This window comes from Bos indicus x Bos taurus, chromosome 13 (assembly GCF_003369695.1).
Source record: "Bos indicus x Bos taurus breed Angus x Brahman F1 hybrid chromosome 13, Bos_hybrid_MaternalHap_v2.0, whole genome shotgun sequence".
Classification (NCBI taxonomy): Eukaryota; Metazoa; Chordata; class Mammalia; order Artiodactyla; family Bovidae; genus Bos; species Bos indicus x Bos taurus.
The window spans coordinates 7,965,088-7,981,766 of NC_040088.1; the positions used below are offsets into that span (position 1 = coordinate 7,965,088).

Genomic DNA, 16,679 nt, shown 5'->3' on the forward strand with positions numbered 1-16,679 from the left:
GTGTCTCCCCGCTGCCAGGTACTGGTCACGTGACAGTCAAGCCTCGCCCCCCCGCCCCCATCCCAGGAGGAGGGGGCATGGGGTCCTCAAGCGCAGATTCTAATCCCGGCGGGCTCAAGAGTTCCAGGCTGCCTGCTGAGGAGTCGTCTCTGCAACTTCTCACGTGGGGACGAGGAAAGCCAGTGTCTCTGATCTCATATGGAAAATCCTGGGCTGTTTTCCAGCTCGAGCCCCGCATCCCAGGCTCTTTCCCTTCTCCTTCACTCCAGACTGTACCCCACTGCAACTGTGCCTCACTGGGAGAGACAATTTCTACAGTTACTTTCTCCCCAACAGGTAATAAACAGCACCAGACAACCAGTCACTGTGTATCAGATGCCCTCTGCTACTCAGAGCACAGTTGTTAACGCTGACGATGTAGATTAATATTTGCTAACTCTGATGTTGTAGATTCATGATCCTCACTTCCTAAGTGAGGAAACTGTCGCTGGAAGAAGTAAACCCAAGGTCACAAAGATAGTATTAGTAAGTCGTAGACTTGGACAGGCTGGCTCTTGACCCCTGCATTATGCTGCAGCGGAGGCTAATACACCAACACATCCTTGTAAAATACTGAAAAACTACAGTCAGGACTGACAGTCCCTTTGTTTCCCTCACATGCCTGTCCCTAACTAATTAAGTGTCCAGTAACGTGAAGGTCAAAGAGAAGGAAAATTTAATTTTTTCTATGGTGGTTAAAGAGGCAGGGAGTGCAGGGGATATGAAGATTGTCTCTAGAACCATCTGCAGACAAAGCCTGGCTCTACTCCTTACTTGCTGTGTGACCGTGAACAAGCCACTTAACCTCTCTGTGCCTACTGTCCTCCTCTAAAATGTGAATAGTAATAGACTTCCGTCATAGAATTGTTGTGAGGAATAAGTGAGTTGATCCTTATAGTCGATCAGAACAGATCCTGGAACTGAGGTGATTTTAATTAGCATCATATTCATCCAAAGGACAGCCATTCTTCTTCTGAAGATACAAGATACAAACTGAATATGTCCAGACACGTGCTCTGAGATGACTTTACAAATGAGAAAACTCGTTTGTTTCACTGTATTCCCCTGAAAACTGAGTGCAAAATTCCAATTCTGGTTAGTAGAAAATTCTGTTATTTGACTTATTTGCTGTAAATACCTGGATGCCACTTTTGCTAGAATTACCTGGTGGACTTGATTTTTAAAATACTTTTGTCTTGCACGGTTAAAAACATACAAAACCATTTTTCTGAAGTGCCTGCTATTTTTCAAATGTATAATAACATAAAGACAGAACTCTAAAAAAAATATTCATCCATGTTTTAACGTGGAAACGGTATACCCTCCCTACCCACCCACCCCCCATTAAGAAGAAGATTGCTCTTCAGAGACCAGTAGATTCTTCCAGAATGTTGAAATCCCAAGACTGAAGCTACTTGAAGAATAAGAAGGAATATTCCCTAGGCAAGTAGTGGTCACTTTCTGTCTTTTCTTAGTACTTCTAGGGGTCCACCGTAAGAACCACCACTCTCTGAACCTGCAGACCATGTTCCCATCCATCACTGTATTGAAGCTGTTTAACAAACCCAGCATGGAGGAGTGAGTGAAAGTCGCTCAGTCATGTCTGACTCTTTGCGACCCCATGGACTACAGTCCATGGAATTCTCCAGGCAAGAACACTGGAGTGGGTAGCTGAGGAGATGGCAAATGACCCATGAATGGGTGAGGGGCTCAGAGAGCCCAAGTCCTCTGCCCAATATCACACAGCAGGTCGGGGGTGGATCTGGGAGTCCACCCCATGCCCTCCCCAACGGCTGCCCAGCCTCCCTCCCCCTAATCTCATGGCCCCACATCACAGCCAAGGTCTGAGAAGGAGGTCATGCCACCCACTGGTTGGCAAGAAACCCCACCTAGAGAAAGATGTCACAGTCCACTGCTGTTACTTTTCCCATGTGTTGTGAAAGGCTCAGTGAGGATGAAGGATGCTATCGAAAGGTAAGAGGAGGTTATCTTTGGTTATGGCGAGTGAGGCAGAGTTCGGTGAGGCAGCGCTGGGATGGGACCCTAGCAGCTGGGCTCTCAGGTCCCAGCTCCCACTGATACACGACCACCACCTATAAAACCTGACAAAGACCAGAATTGATACTAGCTTAGCTGGTGGAGCATATCAGATCTGAAATGGTCTCGGGTACCATTCAAAGCTGGGGTTAGAAGGGGGCCAGGCTTCTTTGGCAGGATAAGGCAGCAGGAGAAAAATGAGAAATCTTTTGTTTTTCTTTTTCAATTCATTAAGGTTTGTTGGGGTGAGCAAGAACCTCACTTTTTTTTTCTTCCTATGACTTCCCTTTCATTTTAACGGGAAATGTGCGTGCATTTCAAAGACCGCTCAATAGCAGCGTTGAAGTCTCAAGTTCAATCACAATGTCCCCATTGTGGCTGAGGGACTCCTTGGCCTTTAAGCTTGGGTTATAAAAATTTGGTCTGAGCCCAAAGTCTGGCTTTAATAGAATATTTTAATTTTGTTTAATGAATATTATTTTAAATCTGTTTGGCAGTTTTAAAATGTGTTCTTTTATTTTCAAATTAAAATTTACTAATGTTCAGTGCTTTCTGGGGGGTGGGAGTAGGGCAAGGAGTCGGGGTGATAATAATGCAAGCTTGCATTTATTGAGTGCTTACTATGTGCCAAACACCCTGCTACCCCTTTTAACCCTCAGGACCTCCTAATGCACAGCGACCCTTGCCTCCGCTGTTTGGGAAGTTGAGGGGGTCATCCCCCAACCTGAGCTGGCATAGTTAGTGAGTGGTGGACTTAAGATTCAAGTCAGATCTGTCTGAGTTCAGGGTCTGTGTTGTTAACCACTGCCCTACACTCGCTTGATACTGAAAAAGGACTCCATTGACCAATAGCTTAGAGGCACATCACTGGCCCGGTATGTAATTCCCTATAACCTCAAGCGTAATGACAGCTGGCTTGAGCATAATAGCTGGCTTATTGAGCATTCAATGTAGGCAGGCACTGTAGCAAAGCAAAGTGTTTTACATGTACTGCCTCATTTAAATTCTCACAATGGCCTTTTGAAGCACTTACTATTATCATTATTATCATCATCTCCATTTTACAGAGGGGAGACTGAGATTAGGGTCATGCAAGTATGTAAATAATGCATTTAAGCTGAAATAATGTTAATAATAATGACAATAATACAGTAGCTGACTTTGATATAGCTCACTCTAGTTGCCATGTACTACTGCAAGCACTTTATATTTATTAGCTTGAACTCCATGATGTGTGTGCGTATGCTCAGTCATGTCCAAATCTTTGTGACCCCAAGGACCCGCCAGGCTCCTCTGTCCATGGAATTTCCCAGGTAAGAATACTGGAGTGGGTTGCCATTTCAAACTCCAGGGGATCTTCCTGATCCAGGGATCGAACCTGTGTCTCTTGCATCTCCTGCACTGGCAGGTGGATTCTGTACCACTGTGCCACACTGGAAGCCCATATTTCCATGATAACCACCCTAAACCATAGGTGAAGAAACCAAGGCATGTAAATGTTAGGTAACTTGCCCAACATTACGTAGTTGGTTAATGCTGAGCAAGGATCTGAACCCAAGCAGCCTGGCTCCTGGCTTATGCATCTTAGAGATCCATGTGAATACCAATCCTGCTATCAGAGGTGCCAGGTTGGGCGGGTCCTTCTTACCTTTGGGTCACCATTAATTAGCCCAATGCCTAGAACACAGCTCAATAAATAAAGCTGAATAAATGAGTGAATGAATGCATTTGTAACTTTCCCCATCACCATGCAACACACAAGGCATGTAGGACTCAGTAAATAGTGTTAATAAAATCAGCAAAATGGTATATGTCATGTCCCAAGTAAATGTTATTCTTTGTCAACAAAATTTGTCTTGTCATATTGCAATAGCTCAGGGGTCAGCAAACATTCTACAAAAGGCCATGCAGTCTCTACAGTAATTACTCAACTCTGCTAGCACAGAAGTGGCCATAGGCAATAGCTTAGACCAGCTAACTGCAGTGATGCAGCCACCATTTCAACAGATTTCAATTCTAAACTTTAGTTATTCTATAAGAACAGGCTCAAGATTCTGTGAGAATCAGGTAATGTCGCTTATTTCTGAACCCAACTTTTATACCTGATCATCACTGAATAATATCCTCCAGGCAAAACAACTGGAGACTGACTTTGAAATCTAGCTCTCCAAGGCAGACATGTACAGGAAATGTAGCTCTCATTACACCAGGGTCGGGGGGTTGGAGGTGGGAGAGCTGGGTATACTAGTGGTTAGGAATCAACAATTCTGGCTCTGATATGAGCCATGTAACCGTGGATGAATTACTTCTCCACGAGATTCAATTTCGCATCTGTAACATAGGGGTAATAATAATAGACCCTTCCATCTAAGGCTATTTGGAGTCAGAAATATAAGTGTTTGCTTAGCACGCTGGCACATAGTAAGTATTCAGTAACCATGAGCCACTTGTTATTCCCAAACAAATCTTGTGTCTTTTTTAAAAACAAAACTAAAACCTAATTCTCTAAAAACAAGCATGAAGAAAGGACAGCAAAACTGCAGGGAAGACATTTCCAAATTAGTTTCCCACAGACACTTAGCAAGGCATTCTAGGGGTCCCAAGGTGTCCGAAAACTCTCTCCTCTACATCAAACTAGCAAGCCCCCAATCTCCCTGCTTAGCCCCATCCGCCCAAAAGCCAGCTTCTGTGTCCTCTTATCATTGTCTTTCTCGTGGGTGTCACAGCAATGCTGGAGAAATTCGGAGCGTTTCAGACATTTGCTGAGTTTAAGACATTCTTTCTCCCCTCCCACCCTCCCCCCTTCACTCCACACTCCAAAATTAAAGTCTCCAGGGAGCCCGGGCTCTTTAGCAAGGGGAGACCGCCAGAAAGCCCCATCACAGACCCGGAGGTGAATAATCTCAGCTCCATTCTTTTCCACGGCTGGATGGGGACAAAACTTTGTTTACAACACAAGCGGCAAGTCACAACTTGTTATGCCACATGACACCCTCTAAGCAGTGAGCCACCGCTTCCCTCTACTGTACTAGCCACACAAAAGGCCAGAGAGGCAGGAATCTGCCCGCTCGGCTTCTCTCCTCCTCCCCCTTCCCAACTAGGAAGGGCATTCAGACCTTTGCTGGGAGACAAGTGTTTCCAGAACGCTGTGAAACTAAAGTTCCCATCCTTGCAAATAATACACACCCACAAAAGAAAACAATCTTCTTTGCAGCGAAACCCTTTCTGTGTCTCCTGTGAAGAGATTTTCTCCCTGCGTGGAATTTCCATCAGCCCCAGTGTTGGTACCAAATTCAGGGATGCGGCAGAATCCTCTCCACCTCTCTGAATTTTCAGGAGCTGCCCATCAACGAAGACCGAAAGGTCTGTACTTACATCTTGTACCCCACCGGCCAAAAAACACATACGTGTTCTTAGAACAACAACAACAACAAAAAATTGTTTTGGAAACTACTAATACCTTAACCGCAAAGTTACTACAGGAAGGGGATGGGAGGCGAAGCAGTTGACCAGAAGGAACACAAGCCATTTTCGACCTCTGGCTTCCACATCGCCAAACACCAGGAATGAAACCTCAGCTTTGAAGGAAGGGGTGGCCCCGGAACCTGCTTTTTTGGTGGAGCCGTGGGAGGGAGAGATCCAAAGGAGATGGGAATTCCAGCTCTCCGCTCTAGCTTCTCCCTGCAAGAACGTCTTCAGAATCCAAATGAAGATCTTTCAACCGTAGACTCAGAACCCCCCACTCTGTGTCCACTTGAACCAAACACGTCTAACAGGCAGGAATTTAGACTTGGCCGAGGTGAAGAGAACTGGTGGTTTTCGCCCTGTTTTGGTGACCTTCAAGGGCTTATTTATGCACTTCAAGCTCATGACCTAATACATGTTGGTTTGGCTTCTTTTCTCATAATAGCAGCCTGTAAAAAGCTTTTGAGAATTCCCCGTGTTTTCTTATTTTGGGTCAAGAAAATAAAATCGATATCTAAGTAACCTTAAAAAAAAAAAAAACTCAGCCTGCACAATCTAAAAATTTGGAATGTTTCCACCGGGACTGCAGATATCTCTGAAAGCCTCAAGATCATCAGAGTAAGACCCACATTTGCCATTTTTAAGGTGAGGTATTTGGTAACAGCATCTGTGAGAATTAGCTAAGAGGGACTTTTTGACATAAGTCAAACAATGACATTTAAAACTCACGTTAAAGCAATTACCGTGTGGAATTTTTCTGTGTTTTTCCCATTTCTCAAACAGAAGTGTATATGTTTTCAGCATAGTTTCTTGCTGTAATTTTCTTTCTTGGCAAATCCACATCTTAACCATGAAACCCAAAGTATGCACGCTACAGAAACAATAATGGTTGAAACAGACTCGGCCGTCTCTGGCATGATTTTTCTTAACAAAATTAAAACGTCTTTTGGCTAATATACTGTACATTTCAGTTATGAAAGACCATTCTTGGGAGATGAACAGAAAAGAAAGGGGAATTGACAGATTCAGCTGATGCGAGACAAAAGTAAAACAGTAGTCTAACCCTCCAGTTCCTCATTCTTTCGGAGAAAAAAAATGTCGATTTTAACATTTTTTCCTTTAGTTAAATTCACAGAGAGCCGACAATTTTCCTCCAAATGATTATAAGTACATGGGTGCAGATATGTTAAAGCTGGGAATGCATGGATCTAAAAATCTAACTTTACTAGATCTTCAAAAGGAAACTAAAGGGGAAAAACCCAAACCATTGAAACCACATCTGTTTTCATGTTATTGACACAATACTACGGATACTAAGAGAGAAAATAATTTCTAGCCTCTTTCAAATCTTTGGTTCAAGTTTAAATAGGCATTATTAGGCAAAGACAATTGGCATGTGCACATTCTCAAAACTGGTGAGAAGTAAACCTGCTTCCTTGACTGCCTGTTCCTCTGAGCTCCTGTTGTAAATTTCTGTGTATGTATATCTGAGAGCAGAGGCAGCCTTTGCAAAAACATATAAGCAGTCACTGCTGCACCCTAACTAGTATCACCAGATGGGCAAGACAAAGTCCTGCTTTCTACAGACCTGGGTCTATGTGCAGAGACCCCTTCATCCATCCCTCCAGGCTCCATCCCAAAGTGGGGGCCCTCTCAGCCCTTGCCTGACCCTCAGGCTGCCTGTCCCAGATTCAGGCAACCGCCAAGCCTCCCTTAACCTTCAAAGTGGCAAAGATAAATCGCTCTGGTTACCTGACTCTTGGGACCACCTGTTCCAAATTATTCTTCGAACTCCAAATGTTTGTATTTCAACCTCCAAACAACAACCCACCCATAGCGATCCAGCACCTTCCAGTAAACTGGATTTGGACAGCCTACCGTAATGTTTTCGGGCCTTGCCACTGCCGGTAAATTTATTGACTCTTTTTAGGAACTGAAATGCATAGCGTTATAGTATTGAAGGAACAAATCAAATTAGTCCTTGTAAATAAACTTTTTTTTTCCTTTATAGACCATATACAACCTGCTAAATATCATGGTTCACCAAGGCCCAGATTTGTGTTTTCCAAACACTTAGTGGCTTTTTCTATCATTTAGGACAGTGGCAAAAAAACATCAGGGTACAATCAGAAAATCATTGTGCTCAGGGCATTTAAAATGATCCAAATTCAGCATCTCTTTTCAAAGGGAAACGAGAGCAGAAATATTCTCGGAGGCAAGGTTTTCACAGCCCCGTCAGTAGAAGGCTAAAGGCCTAGATTCTGGCCTACGCGCCCTTCAGCTTTGTCAGACATTTGACTTGTGACTCCGTTTCTTTGTTAACGAAGTTGGGAAAATTAATAATAGTAACCATACCTAACTCAAAATGTTGTCAGAGCCATCCTGAAAAATACATGTCAAGAGTTGACTTCAGGCCTGGCATACAAACGCTCGGTTATTTTCATCATCACTATTAATACAAGGACAGAAATTAAGCAGAGAGAAATGACAAAGCGATCGATACCAAGTGAGCAAAAGAAAGAAAAAAGCAGCCAAAAAAATAAAATGTAAAGCCTATGGCTTTCTTCGTCCTTTTCCCCTCCATCCACCTGGCCGGCACTCTCGTATCTTGGAATTGATTCTAAATCACACGCAACAAAGAACTAGTTCTGGCCCCTCTGATTCATTTCCAGCAAGACAGTGGGTCTAACTAAGACAGTCATTTCAAGTATTTGTCACCTGACTGAGGGGGTTTATCCTCGGATTAGAAGAGGTGTTAGTTAAACACCATTAGGCCAGTTACGATCTTCAAATAGGAAAATGAAGCATTGTCTCTGGCGAATTCTCGCTAATTGCTTCCCTACCAGAGCCTTCTTTTTGTTTTGTATGTTTGGGACTTTTGAACAGCCACAAACGGCAGGGGGACAAAAAGTGGGCCCTTCGGAAAGCTGTTATGATATAGGGGGTTGGGGGTCAGAGAGGAAGGTGGGGAGTGAGGGAGGCGTTGTGGGGCGGGGAGTGAGTGGATATGTGTGTTTTCTGTCAACAGGCCGTGTCTTCTCAGCTCTGGGGTTAATTCTCTGTAAAGGGATTCCTTTTGAGCCGAGTCCACCGACTCCTTTTTCAGAGCAGCTAGCTTGGAAAAAAAGTTTCCTTCCACCAACAAAACTCAATCTTGGCAAGAGGCAGAAGGTTCAGCCTTCGGAGGTAACTGAATAACCAGCCACTTCATCTCCGCAAACCAACTCTCCCCCGCCACAACCCCACCCTGCAGATAAGGAGAAACTACATCAGGAGAAAGAGGTAAAAAAATCTTTAAGGGGAAAAAGTTATCCTCTCCTGGAAGGAATTGACGTCAGGCCAAAGAACCCTGCATTTTATCTGTGCCTAGTGGAGAGAAAGCCTTCTGACCCAGTCTCCATGCGCATGCACGTACACACACACACACACACACACACACACACACACACTCCAACACTCATCACTACACCTCAGACCTGTGGCCACTGCCTAATACTTATGGTTTTCCTTCTTCCCTGAGCATTTTTATGCTAAGGAGGCCTGTCCTCAAAGACAAAACTCAACCCCTGATACAACCCACCTCCTTGGAGAAAAGAAGGCACCGTGTGTGGTGTGCTTGGATATTGAGGGCCAGGCAAAAAAAAAAAAATCCAAACAAGATATTCCCACTTCCTTCATTTTTTCTTGACAGCCATGGGCTCTTTCTGCAGAGAGAGGCATCTGTCATGAGCTGCCGGGAACCCCACTTATGCAGCATAACGGCCTGAGATTTTATTATACAAGGAGTTTATTGCTGGCCTAATTAGTTTCAAACTGGGCATTCCAGCTGAGGACACCTAAAAAACATCTGGTGGAAGGAGTAAGAATGAGTCCTCGTTTTTTGGAGCTGGTTACGGTTGGCTTTCTGCATAACTCTGGTCTCCTGCGCCTGACACAAGTTATCTTTGGAAAAGTAACTGAAAAAATAAGGAAACGGTTTCTTCTTTGTGGGAAAGGAGTCATCTTGTCCTGGGGGAACCAAAAACGTCTTAAAGTGGACGTGCCTGAATTGTGGATACTTTTCCCCAAGCTGCCCAGGATCTCAGTAGCTCGCTCAACCTAATTCAAAATGTACTCAGCTGCACCACAAAGCATTTATTTTGTTTTTGGTCTTTTGTGTGAGTGTGTGTGTGGAGGACTCTTTTGCTCTCCCAACAGCAGCTAGCGTTTTATCAATTTATCCGTCTGGAACAAGGCTTGCGATCTTTTACATGCAATTTAAAGCAGAAGTAATACCGCGTATTTGAAACAGCGTGTCTTGGGTGTTTTTGCCAAATGGTAATCCTATAACAAGTCAACAAATCATATTTCTTTATGATGTGTTTAATACAACACAAAAGGCATGAAAAGAAGATTCTAAAACACCAGGGCTGAAAACATCTGTTTTTCTAAATCTCAAAGTATTGGGATAATAACATTTTGTTGTATTGTCTTTAGCTATTTCATATTAGGAAAGATGTATGTGTTTATAGAATATTCTCATACATACAGTCACTATACTCAATAGATGAGCTATTTTCAAGACAGGAAAAATGCTGAGACCTTTAAGGTAAAATAGTTTATCATATTGTGAACCTACAGGTACAAGACTGGAGCGACTAACTAGGTATGGGACACATGAAGTGCTTTTTTAAAAGGTCAGGTCCCTTCAGATCTAGCCACATAGGTCGAAACTGCAAAATTTAGAATTTCCTCAAAAGGCAAGGAGATTTGGGATACAAACAGGAGTTTATGCTTAGTCTAAAGTAAGATTCATACTGTCGGCATTTGTTACATAAATTACGAATTAAGTTTTCCTAGTCTGAGTATGTCTAAATGCAAGGAAGTATAAAGTTTAAGGGGCTTAAAGTGATGGGGAGAGAAAGGTGGGGGAAAAAAATGAAACTTTCTTGGGCAAAAAAAAAAAAAAAAAATCTTGCTGAAGATTTTTTCACAATCATTATTTTAAAAAGGAGGTTCTCCTCTCCGCCTCCAACTCCCCTCCTCCACCCCGCCGCCCCCCAAAGGACCATAGGCTGGTAAGGCGGCTACCAGCTCAGACTAGAAGTAGAAATTTCACTCAAGCAGGAAAGGGCTCGCGAAATGAACAGATTCGGCTTGAAATACAATTGTCGGCTGGTTATAATTTCCTTTGGAAGGGAGCGCCCTAACTCAAACCTAATTCAGCACTCAGATTCTCACTTGATGTTTGTAAATCATTCTACCTTGCCTCTGCCTTGCCCACAACACCCAGCTCCGATGCTCACTCATTCCACTGCGCCCCGTAATTAAAAGGTACCTCCACCAGGGGTGATTTATATATACCTCAAGGTTATTTTTAAAAAAGTAATTCGAAAGATTACGTTGCATTTCGGGGGAAGAAAAGAAAAAAGTTATCCATAAAGTCGCAGCATCAGTCTTGCTTTTTAAAGAGCAAGCGTGCATGCTGTCAACTCTTAGCCCCAGTGAAGCTTCGAAGCTTCGCTAAAGGAAAGTAGGAACCTTAAACCGTCAAAGCGCTTCCCTTTCACGCAGCTGAGAATTTCGCGTATTGAGGATTTGGGGATGCGAAAGTTTTTCCCGGTCAAGCTTTCCTAACATTTCTTAATTGTATAACCTATTTGTTTGGGGACAGGAGATAGATTTAAGAGCCATCACGGCCGTTTAAACCCCAGGCTGCTCTCCTTAAAAAAAAAAAAAAAAGCAACAACCCCATTCCATTCTCCGCTTTGTCCCATTACAGCAAACTCTCGCTTCCTTCTAAACATCCTTCTGATGTAAAGTTTTCTAAGTTTCAGCTCCAACTTCAGCTAGCGCCCGGACGCCCGTTCCGGTACAAAGCCCGGAGAGCTGGACCATAGCTGGCCGAGCGCAGATGGATTTTTTTTTTTTTTTTTTTTAAGAGATACAGCTAGAAAAAGGTTCAGGGGGCCATTCCAGCCCCATCCCTGGGATTCCAGCCGTTTGCTCCGTTACCCCATTACCAGCGCCCGAGGGCGTGAGCTTGGCTCCTGGCTCCAGGCGTCTCTGGGTCCGATAAGCGGATCGCCGCTCATCGCTAACCACCCGGGCCATAAAACGAACCAAACGCGGAGGACCCGGGCGAGTCTGAGCGTCATGCACTTGTCCCGCGCTGGAGCGCACACTTCAGGGTCGTGGCCTTCCGGGCGAAAGGGGAAACTGAGGCCCCGGGACCGGCTTTCCCTAGATCTGCGCGCTCTCCCCGCTGCCCTTGTGCCTGAGACACCCTGGGAGCCCCGGACGCCGCGACCCTGCCGGTGCGCCCTCGAGGGCCCCGACAGCTGCGGAGGCCCCGGCTGGCCGAGTGCGAGAGAGAGGCTCCAGGCCAGGGGGTCCGGGTCAACACCAGCGAATCCCCGCAGGCAGGCCCGGGCTGGGCGCCGCGGGCGGTACTCACCGCGCGCAGTGGAGAGGGCGCCCGGGCGCGGCGCGGTGCAGGCGACCAGGCGGGCGCGGGTCGGACGCGGCCGGGCTGACTGCGGCGGGCACGTTGCTGCCTCTGCTGCCGCCACTGCCTCCGCCTCCTGGGCTGCCGCGGCCGCTGCCTGCGCGGGGAGGACCGGCCCCTTCCCCTCCCTCGGCCGGGCCCTCCCTCTGCCCCCGCCCGGGTCCCCGCGCCGCGACGTGGGCGCGTGGGGGCGCCGAGGCGCGGCGCCGGGCTCCGCGGGCGCGCACACCCCCGGCGGCTGAACGCGGGGCGCGGGGCTCCGGCCCTGCAGCTGCCTCGGCGCAGCCCTCGGCGCCTGCCGCCCAGCCGGACGCGCTCGCTCCAGCCGGTCCTAGAGGAGGCGAGGTCTCAGCCTCCTCCCCACCCACCGACACCCACACCTCCTCCTTCGGCAACCCAGGCGCGGCCCCCCCAGAAGAGAAAGACTGCTTGGAAGGGACCTCAAGGGTGACACTGCATTCACTCATTCAGCCACCTCTTCATTCATTCCACATCTGTGGACCATCTATGTGCCAGGTACAGCTCTTGGGAGATTCAGCTAGAACAAGTCAGACTAGTTTTGTTCCTTCCCGGAACTTAACTGGGAGACCGTAAACAAACAATCAAGTAAAGAATCAAGTCAATTTCAGAAAATTATAATTATTATGGCGGAGGGGAAGTATGTGTTGGGGCAAGGGAACAGGAATCTTGGCTGGAGTAGTCAGGGAAGACCTCCCTGAGGAGGTGACGTCCGTATGATGAGAAAGTGTCATTTCTGAAGGTATCTGTGGGAGGAGAGTTGGAGGATCTCCTTTGACCTGTTTTACATGTAGGAGGAACCGAGGTCCCAAGAACTTAACTGGCTTACCTAAAGTCTGGTATAATGCCCTCCACACATACCCTTAAATGAAGGCACCCCACTTCATCCTCTCCTCTTTCAATCTTCCCCATAATAAACTGTCATGAACAGAGCCTGTACAGCATTTTTTTTTTCCTCTCACCCACTTTCTAATGTTCAGGAAGCCCTTTATAAGCACCCAGGCTGCTTCAATCTGAAAGCAATGTCAACCACTGCCATTTGTTAAGCTCAAGCAATCATATTTTTCTGGGATCAGGATGCCCAGATAAATGTGAATTATAGAAAAACAGAACTAACTTTTAGTATAAGTATGTCCTCTGCAATAGGTGACACATACTTTTACTAAAAATGTATTCACTTTTCTCTGAAATTTCAATTTAACTGGATGTCCATATTTTTATTTGCTATATCTGGCCTCCCTACATCCATCCAGTTTGCAGGACATTTCCTTGTCTCCTCTGATTCCCCCAAAGAGACCAGAAGGTAGATGCTGCTAGCATGCCTATTCTTTAATTTTTAAAAAAAATTTTTAATTTGGCTTCCCTGGGTCTTAGTTGTGGCACAAAGGATCTTCAATCTTCGTTGCAGCATGTGGGATCTAGTTCCCTGATCAGGGATGGTACTGCGGCCCCCTGCATTGGGAACTTGGAGACTTAACCACTGAACCCACCAAGGAAGCCCCTAGCATGCCTGTTTTACAAATGATCATCTAAGCTCAAAGAGAAGGCAGAAAATGTCTGAGTCAGGGTTGAAGTTCAGATCAAGCTGACTTCAAAGCGCTTGCTCTCAAGATATAAAGCCTGTAACTCCACCTGTGGGGTTACTGGGAAGACAGTGAAACTTAACCCTTGGGTCCCTTACTTGCTATGCCTCTTTGTAAGGCCCTGACAGGGACCTAGAAATCTATTCATGGGTCACCTGTTCCTGTGAAATTTACGAAAGTTGTTTGCTTTTGTTAGTGGCAAGCGGCAGAGCCCACCATCTCTCTCCACTCTGATTCCCCCTGGAGCACTTGACCTTGAGTAGGGTGTATGGGAGTGGCCACTGGCATCTCAGAGATCCAGCGGAAGGGAAGAGGAGTTGGGAATTTGTGGTGTTGGTGGAATTCTTCAGCTTCTTAAAATATGCCTGTCGTGATTTCTTTTTTTTTTTTAATAATTTTATTTATTTTATTTTTGGCTCTGCTGGGCCTTTGCTGCTGCACAGACTTTTCTCTAGTTGTGGCGAGCAGGGGTTACTCTCTAGCTGAGGTGTGCAGGCTTCTCATTGCGGTGGCTTCTCCTGTTGCAGACCACGAGCTTTAGGCCATGCAGACTTCCGTGGTTGTGGCTCCCAGGCTCTAGAGCACAGGCTCAATAGTTGTGACACACAGGTTTAGTTCCTCTGCAGCATGTGGGATCCTTCCAGATCCGGGATCGAACCCATGTCTCCTTCATTTGCAGGTGGATTCTTTACCACTGAGTCACCAGGGAAGCCCCTGTTGTGATTTCTTAATTCAAAGAAATTTCGTACCTAATTTCAGACTCATAATTTCGTATTCTTTTTCTTAAGTAAAAGGCCCTCAAGTTGTATAAGCAGCGGGCCCTGCTCTACCAGGAGCCACCTCTGGTCAAAACTTACTCCATCCCTTTTCTGCTCCCCAAAATTCAGGCATGCGAATCTATTAATATTCAGTGAACACGGTTATTCTCCTCCAGTGACATGGCTGAGGTTAGATTTCCTGTTTCTGGATGAAGTTAACTCTCCTGCTTTCTAGCTGCAGGATGTATATGTGTATTTGGCCTTGACTTTCTCATGTCTAAAATGGAGATGGTGACTTACATGTGTCCTACTCTTTGCGATGCCATGGACTGTAGCCCATCAGGCTGCTCTGTCCAGGGGATTTTTCAGGCAAGAATACTGGAGTGGGTTGCCATTTCCTTCTCCAGGGGATCTTCCCCACCCAGAGATCAAACCTGGGTCTCCTACATTGCAGGTAGATTCTTTACCAAATTAGCCATCAGGGAAGCCCTGGAGAAAACAGTACCCATCTTACATTATTATTGGGATGATTCACTGAGATCATGTTCCTGAACCTGTGACTGTAGTTGGGCACGAGCATTGTTCTATATATATTGATATTACTGTACAAACTTTGCTTCCCATAGCATCTTTGCAAAAAGTTCTAAGTCATTATAGACTGAGCATCTTAATGCTCTCCAGAGGTGTTTAATTTATCTGGGTCCACAAGCCTTCATAGAATGTTGTTTAATTTATTTTTAAAAGATATTTATTTATTTGGCTGCATTGGGTCTTAGTTGCATTATGTGGGAGCTTTCTTTGTGGATTCTCTAGTTGTGGTGCTTGGGCTCTGTAGTTGCACGTGGGATCTTAGTTCCTGACCCGGGATCAGACCCACGTCCCCTGCATTGCAAGGCAGAATCTTGATCACTGGACCGCCAGGGAAGTCCTAGAATGTTGTTTAAATAGTGGCAGTAAGCAGCCTTTTTTTTTTTCTAAAGTAAAAGAATGGAGTAGACTGGAATAGAAAATATCAAGTGAACTGCATGCAGAGTAAGACTGTGTGTGTGTGTGTGTGTGTGTATACTGGGTCAGAATGTGAAATGTGTTCCTTCTTGCAAATGGTGGGCAAAATGGTGATGAACACTTATTAACCAAGAGTACTCAATGGAATACAAAGGGTTAATCTATTCCTACCCGCCTTCGCCTTCTCACCTCTTTCACTAGAATCTGGCCCATTATCTCATAAATCGAAGCCACACCCTATGGCCCCCAGAGACAGAAACAGGAGGCAGGTGCTTATTAATTTTATTTTTTTCCTTCTCTTAGGGCAGTGGTTCTCAACCCTGGCTTGCACATTAGAATCTCCAGGGGAGCTTTTAGAAATCCCCATGTTGAGGCCTCACCCCAGACCAATTAAACCAGATTCTCTGGAGGAGGGACTGAGGCATCAGCATATTTTTTTAAGGTTCCCAGTGATTCTAGTGTGCAGCGGAGGGTGAGAATCCCCATGTTTGGGAGAAAAAGGACTTGATCACAGATTCACAGCAGATGAGATGGAAACTCAGATAAGATTTAAGGCACCCATTTCTTACTCAAGATCACTTAAAATCCAGCCCCCTTCCTATGCAGGAGCACTTCTTTCCTGTCCCTCTTTCCCTTGATTTCTTCTTGATAACTATTTGTCCTCATTTTATAATGACCAGAAAAATAATCCCAGACAAAATCTGAAAATGCTAACCATAACACAGATTCTTTGGAGTGTAGACCACAGGCATGCCTAACCTGGAGTAAAGTATTTTTTCCCCTAAAATCTTCCAAGTATAAATGTCCTCTGAAGCCAGAAGACCAGCTTAACTTTGAAAACAAAAACTTCACAAGGCTTTCAACGTGTATATACATATCCTACAAACACATACGCACTCACCATGCCAAATCATGCCTTATTCTAATCACATTCCTTTCCCATCTGTAAAAATCTCCTCTACAGAAAAAGCATCGTTTTTTTGTTTTAATGCATTCGTTTAAACCTTGACTTTTTCCAAAAAGGACTTGAGGTTGCATGCAAAAACATATATGTGGCAGCAGAATGAGAAAACAAGAAAAGCAGGTGAAGGGGAAACATGGAGAGGGAAAGAAAAGGCACTCAAGGGTGAGATTTGCATAAATATGTAGGGTAGGAGGTTCTGAGCACTTCTTGTTGGCGGACTGAGAATTAGATGCTGAGCTTCCTGGCAGTCAATGCAAAGGGGAAAATGCAATCGATTATATGAGTGGCTTTCAAACTTTATTGAACTCAAAAGTAAGCATATT

At 45.2% G+C, this 16,679-nt stretch overlaps 1 protein-coding gene across 1 annotated transcript in view; it reads right to left on the reverse strand.

Moving 5' to 3' along the window:
- EYA2 (EYA transcriptional coactivator and phosphatase 2) overlaps window positions 1-12,153 on the reverse strand; it is a 262,864-nt gene extending 250,711 nt beyond the window's left edge. Inside the window, exon 1 of the mRNA XM_027558366.1 lies at window positions 11,978-12,153. The gene's annotated coding sequence lies outside the window, so the exon portion shown is untranslated. The remainder of the gene's footprint in view (window positions 1-11,977) is intronic.
- Window positions 12,154-16,679: the final 4,526 nt, after the last annotated feature.